The following is a 6,837-nucleotide window of genomic DNA, read 5'->3' on the forward strand; positions in this document are numbered from 1 at the left end:
TTAAGGGTTGACATCATTTCATGCATTTTCCCTTCTATTGGAATGTGCCTAAGGAAGCCTTCTGTTTATTAAAAGGTCCTAAGTGTCTTCTAGTATTTAGATTTTTTATTCTGCGTTAATTCCTCATATTATTTGCTCACACATTTATAAATATCCCTATGGAAACCTGAACATTTAACTAGCACTTTGTTTCTTATGATCTATGTTTGAATGTGCTATCTACTCTGGTTCTTCCAAATGCTCTGTGAGATAACTTGCGCACAGATGCTATCACTCCAATATTTTTCAGATGGGGACACTGAGGCTCTATGAGGTGGCTTGCAGAGCTGCTGGGGGCAGAGCTGGAGTTTGACTCCAAATCCCACAGGTTTCCTGTTATGCCATACTGCTTCTTACTAGCACAGGGTCCTCAGCCTCTCTTAAACCCCACAGTGGCTTTGCTTTCAGCCAGTCTGGTGAATGCCTTCTGAACCAGCTGGATGCAGAGACTTAGGTTGTACTGGGAGAACTCCCCGTTCCAGCCCTCCATCTGGAACATACTCTTTCATAATTACAAAACACAAACAGACTCTTGAATATTTTTAAAAATCAGAAGTCATTTAATAACAGAATAAAACACATAATGTGTACTAATAATATTTACTTTTAATTAAAATAATGAGTATTTATTATTGTGCATTGTATCCCTTACTATGTAATCAATGAATCAAATTTTTATCCATTTCTTTCTCTTTGCTCTTTTTTTAAACTTAGACCAAAACTCCCTCTGAACTTATCCATGCCTGATGTGAGGCCAGCTCTTTTCAACACTAATCTAATCAACACTGCAACAAAAAGAGAGGCAAGAAGCAGAGGGACAGGTGAGAAGAAGGCTAACTCTGTTGGGATATTGTTGATCACCTTTTCATCATTTCAGTTATTCACTACTTCTCCCCTTGAAACCCATCAAGTTGTTAATATCACGAGGATACCAGCACACTGTAAATATAGTAAAGAGAGAAAGGGACACAATTTAAAGTGAGCCTATGTTGAAAGTGTGGTTTCTCTTCTCATAGGGAACATTTTCTGATGTATATTTAGGAAAATACTATGTTAACAGATTTAATCATCTGTATCAAGGGTCAGCAAATATTTTTCAGTATAGGGCCAGATAGTAAATATTTTAGGCCTTATAGGCCACGCAGTCTGTCATAACTACTCAACTCTGTTGTTGTAGTGCTAAAGCAGGCATAGACAGTGCATAATCAAATGAGCATGGCTGTGTTCCAATAAAACTTTATTTACAGGCCTCTTTGCCAACTATATAAAAGGATGCTGTTCTGATGGTGGAATTTTGGGTCCTGTATCCCTATTAGTTACCATTACTGTCCTAAACACAAACCCTTATGACCTCACACATACCTTCCTGTGTTGCCCTCTTTGTCAACCTCCTCAAGCCATGCCCTCCTCTCTTTTCTCTTAACAGTCGCTGTGTCAGTTATCCTAGCCACAATAATGCCACACAACAAACAAAAAACTTTAGTGGCACCCAGTACAAAGTTCATTGCTCCTAAATCTGGGGTCAGATGGAGGCTGGCCAGGTGAATCTCCAGATCTTGGCTCTGCTCACTTTCTTGCCTGGGGCTGTGCTCGCTGAGGTGGCTTGGCTCCAGTGGACTAGCTATGCTAGACACAGGCAAAAGTATGGAGGAGAGCAGAAACCTGCAAGGCTTCTTGAAGCCTGGGCTCAAACTGGCACACTTTCCCTTCTGCCTCTTTCCCATTGGATGAGTCCAGATTCAAGAGGTGAGTAAATAGACCCCATCTTTCTAGTGAGAGTGACTATAATTTCACATGGCAAAGAGTGTGGATACAGGGAGGGGTGAAGAGTTGGGCTATTACTGTAATCATCCACCACAGTCACCAACTCCAGGAGAGTCTACCTTCTGCCTCTCTATGCCATCTCCCTCTATTCCTGTTGCTTCTTCTAAGGTCCAGCTCTTAGTGCTTGAAATAGACATATACTATTCTCCTCATTCACATTCTCCGCACTATGAAGCCACTGAGCATTTCTTCCTTGTGGTTGAGCTTTGGTTGTATCAATCCCACAATTAAAAAGATTTGGTGACTACCACCAAATTCCCTTGGATTGATTTTCTAGAAGCTCTATCTTTTAGCTCTATTTCACCTTTCCAGCTTTGTATCACCCTTTTCTGGAATATCCTGTAGCCAAAGCTAACTGCTCTTCACTCTACTCATTCCTTAATTTTTTTTCATCTTAAGTCTTTGTTCAAGGTCTATTTCTTTTCATGATGCTCTTTTAGGTCATCTCTGTTTGTAGAAATTGTATTCCTCCTTCAAGAAGTGGCTCAGATGACTCTTCCTTTCAGAAAGTGGCTCAGGTTCTCCCCCACCAGCTGGCTCTCTCCCCTGAAAGTCATGATTCTTCCCTTCTACTTTTCCTCAGTGTTTGGCACATTTTACCCTGAGTTATAGGGCATTTATTTGGATGATGACTCAGCATTTCCAACAAATTTCAGTTCCTTCAAGATGAACTGTGGCTGTTTGATGTCTACATGTCCCTGGCACAGTACCTGTCACTGAGTAGGCACTCAAGAGAGGTCTGCTGAAAGAATTAATGTTTGAATGAATGTGACTAAGAAAGAGGGTGCCTCAGGCTCCAAGGCAGTATTTTGATGTTCCAGAATTGCTGCTTCCATTTTTTTCAGGTTCCTATGGAAAAGGAACAAATCTCCTTCCATTTCTTTCCATTATAAAGGGCTGAAGTTAGCAAATAGCTGAAGCAAGCCTGTCCTTCACCTGATGTTGAAAGAGCTCTTTCTTTTCTTTTTCAATCAAAGCTCTTATTTTTGTTGCCTGGTTAATGTCTTCTTTTTCTAAAAGGGCCCCTGGCACTGAATGAGGAGGCTATGACTCCTAGTGGCTGCCTGTACTGTGATGGATGATTTCATCCCCCCCCCCCCCCCCAGCTGGTGATGCAGAACAATGGTTGGAATTAGCACAAACCTTCTCCTTTCACCCTTACTCCCATGCCCCTATGGACCTCTGAATGTCAGATGATGCTCTTCATGGATTCTTCTCCCTACCCACCCGTGGCTAGCAGACAGTCTTACTCTGTCCTGACTCTTCCTATCCAACAGATAGATGTGGACCGCAACTCTATGGGCCTTTAGATTCAGTTTAGTTTTGCTCCTTGGAAAAATTTTCTGAATAAATTCAGTGAAATCCAGGGAATAGGCCAGTTTTATTAGGTTATTCTCCTTGTCCTTGACTCCTGCATTGTCTGCTTTCATTGTTCTGTGCATCATCTCCCTCTGTGTGGGAGAGCATGCCAGCCCAGTGCTCTTCAGCATCATTCTCCCATTTGTTCCATTTGTTAAATAGCTGTAGATTACATGTACTTACAGCTGGTTGGTCTTTGGCCCATTTTTATTTCTTCTCTAGTTTGAACCATTGGGCTAATGTTTATTTTATGGTTAATTTGTCTTTTCATTGAAAATGTGAATGCTTTCCAAGACTGCTATCTCTAATTTGAGCTTGTGGCCTATTTTGCCACTTATTTTTTCAAGAGTTATTTAACTGAAATCAGCTGGAATTTATGACCATGATTTTCTATTTAGTCTTCTCATTTCCTGCTTTGCAAGAAAGATAAGACCAGAGAGGTGGTTATTTCTGTGCCATGTAAACTTCTGAAATTACATTATTGTTTTGAATTTCTTTTGTGTGCTTAACTGGAAGAGGCTTTTATAGATTAGTTCTCCATATCTTTTTTCCCAGAGGCATATTTTCTAAAGGTAAACTAGTGTTTGTCAGCCAATGAATAGATTTCAAACGGCCACTAGGGATGGGGGCCCAGAATTACAGGTAAAGATTAAATTTGCTTCCTGGTTAATGTCTTTTATGTTCTTGAGTGGATAGACCTGTAAGAAGATAAGACATTTATTTTCTTTAACACTCTCTCTCCTTCTCTCTTCCTTAAAATTATGAGGCAGTGTACTGTAGAGTTAGCAGCGTGGGTGCTGGGGTCAGAGTCCCTCAGTTCAAATCCCAGAGTCACCATTTACTAAGTGTAGGACCTTGGGAAATATAGCTAAACCCGTGACTCAGTTTTCTCAGCTCTAAAATAGGGTGTGTGAATCAAAGTATAGTGTAGTATATGAATATATGAAATATATGAATATATGAAAGTAAAGTAAATAGGTATGTGAATCAAGGGTGGTAAGATCCAAGAAGTATAGTTCACAACATAGTAAAGTAATGCTAATGCTGTTGTTCCTATTACTGCTCATACTGTTCTCATCCTTGCTTCCATTTTGCCCAAATTTTCACATGAGCAAAAATTACAGCTAGAATCCTAGTCACGTCACAAGATAGGTAAATGAAAGATAGAGTAGAAATGCTATTGATAAAACTAGGTAGAATTCTTCCCACATAAAATTAGCAGTATACTTGGATAGCATTGTAGAGCAGTTGTACAGTTTTTTCATTGTGCTTACAATTTTACTCACAAAATAATGAGCAGGGGTGTAGTAGATTACTATCTTCACAAAGCAAACAACCATTGAGTGCTAGGAAATACTCTTCATGAACACAGCCTTCTTTTATTCTCCAGGACAATCAAAAGCATGATATGTTTAAACTGAAGGATCTTTATAATTTTCCTGCATAATTCACTAAGCAATGCCAAATTTACTGTTTTCAACCTTAAATTATAAAGCAAAAATTCAACATATATATATTTTTTTTTGCAGGGGAAGATTTCCCTAAGCTAATATCTGTTGCCCATCTTCCTCCTTTCTTCTTCCTTCCCTGCCCCCCTCCCCCACCACAAAGCCCCAGTACATAGTTGTGTATAGTTTTAAGTTCTTCTGCTGCTTCTATGTGAGCTGCCACCACAGCATGGCTACTGACAGACAACTGGTGTGGTTCTGCACCCAGGAACCGAAGCTGGGCTGCTGAGGTGGAGTGTGCAAAACTTGAACTGCTAGGCCATCAGGGCTGGCTTAAAAGTTCAATATTTTTATGACTAGAAATTTTATAAATGTTCCTATGAATAGTTATTATTTTTAAGTCTCATTAATAGTTCTTTGAAAATATGATTTTTTATGACCATATAATCTCTTTTATGGAAGAAGCATAATTTTTTCTATAGTTGGCCAATGCCCCAACATAGCCTCTTTCCTCAGTCTCAAGGCTGTCTCCTGAAACAAGACGTTACCATCAGTCAGTGTTTACTAAGCAATTAGGACAAGTCACTGTTCTAGGTGGAGTGAAGGAAGCAGGTCCTCATCCTTGGTTCTCTAGAGTGTCCTGGAAAAAGGGAGAGAGCATGTTGTTCAATCTTGTTATGGTCAGAAAGAAAATGACTTTTTCTAATAATTCTGAGAGAAAGAGAGAATAATGAGACATAGAAAGGAGTAGAGAAAAAGCCCTTCATGTCAGGGTCTTGGTCTTCCAGGAGAAGTAAAGTGGGTAGATGGACTACTTTGATAGAGAATGTACAAATCTTTGTGAGACAAACTCCGTTTCTTATTAAATTATAAATTTTTAATGGAGTCCTACATTAGAATCTATTACTGAGACACGCCTCCCCTGACTTCTATGCTTTTTAAAATTGATCAAGTGGAAAAACCATCTGATTTGGTTTTTATCTCTAGAGAAGAGTGGATTTTCCAAAAATAACCATTGGTTGCGTGATGGCATTTTTCACTGGCAAGCAGCTGAAATGGGTTTTTAACCTACTGTCTTCTCCATTTTTGGTTAAGAACTTAGAAAAAACACAAATGTAAGCACAACTTGGGAAGTATTAGAAGGTTTAGGGGCTTCAGGTTTCAAGTATTGAGTATGGAAGTTGAGTATCTTTTCTTTAAGGGATTGTATCTATAATAACATGCTGCCTCTTTCTTTTAGATTCTCTGAAACATTTGTCTGGTGTCCCAGCAGTTACCACTCTCCTCTTCACAGCATTTGGAAAAGCCTACATTATTTTCAGATTCTCTTCTCTGAGAATTCTCAGCTCTTTCTTTATCAATATGGTCATCTGTAACCTGCAGTACTACAGTAAATCTAAAAAAGGAAAACAAAAAAGTGCTTATTGGACTCTCAATGGCCTACCTTTGAAAATAGCCCCAAGTAAGGGGAAAACTCTGTGGAGCTGAAAGGAAAATACCCATGCATCACCTGACTTCCCCTTTTTCCACAGTAGGTGGGCCATGCTACTTTCTCCATCCTTGCTGCCCATTCAGCTTGGTCACATGACAAAGCTCTCTCCAATGGAATGAGAGCAGAGGTGATGTGAGCCACTTCTAGGCCTGGTCCATGAAACCACCTGTGACTTTTGCTAGGATAGACTTCCTCTAACTGAATAAAAATCTATATCCCTATTATTGCTGTTTGCTGATCTTAGTTAATTTTTCTGAAATAAGATAAGCCTACCCCTTCTTCCTCACCCCTCTTTAGGGCCCTTTCTAACTCTAAATATCTATGATTTCATAACTGAGTTCAGAATGCCCATTCAAAATGACTCAGTGATTAGAATTAAGGGCATCCGGGTTGATATTTATGGATATTTGATTATATATCTGCGAAAGGCAGGTGAGTGCAGGGGTTAAGAGTTCAGGCTTTGGGGTCACACTCCCCAGGGAGAATTCTTCCAGTATCAGTTTCTGGATGTGTGACATTGGGCAAATTTTTTTAACCTTTCGAATCTCAGTTTCCATATTAGTGAAATGGGGACAATAAGAATACCTCGTAAGGTTATTGTGAAGATTAAATGAATTAATACATGCAAAAGGCTTGAGAGAGTATCCTCAATAAATGTACTCAATAAATGTTGGC

At 39.5% G+C, this 6,837-nt stretch overlaps 1 long non-coding RNA gene across 1 annotated transcript; it reads left to right on the forward strand.

Moving 5' to 3' along the window:
* Window positions 1-1,407: 1,407 nt before the first annotated feature.
* Window positions 1,408-6,087, forward strand: LOC139075131 (uncharacterized). Its single transcript, XR_011525196.1, has 2 exons — window positions 1,408-1,785; window positions 5,911-6,087. It is a non-coding gene; the product is annotated as an uncharacterized lncRNA (long non-coding RNA).
* Window positions 6,088-6,837: the final 750 nt, after the last annotated feature.

Source organism: Equus przewalskii, chromosome 13 (genome assembly GCF_037783145.1).
Source record: "Equus przewalskii isolate Varuska chromosome 13, EquPr2, whole genome shotgun sequence".
In the NCBI taxonomy this organism is placed as follows: domain Eukaryota; kingdom Metazoa; phylum Chordata; class Mammalia; order Perissodactyla; family Equidae; genus Equus; species Equus przewalskii.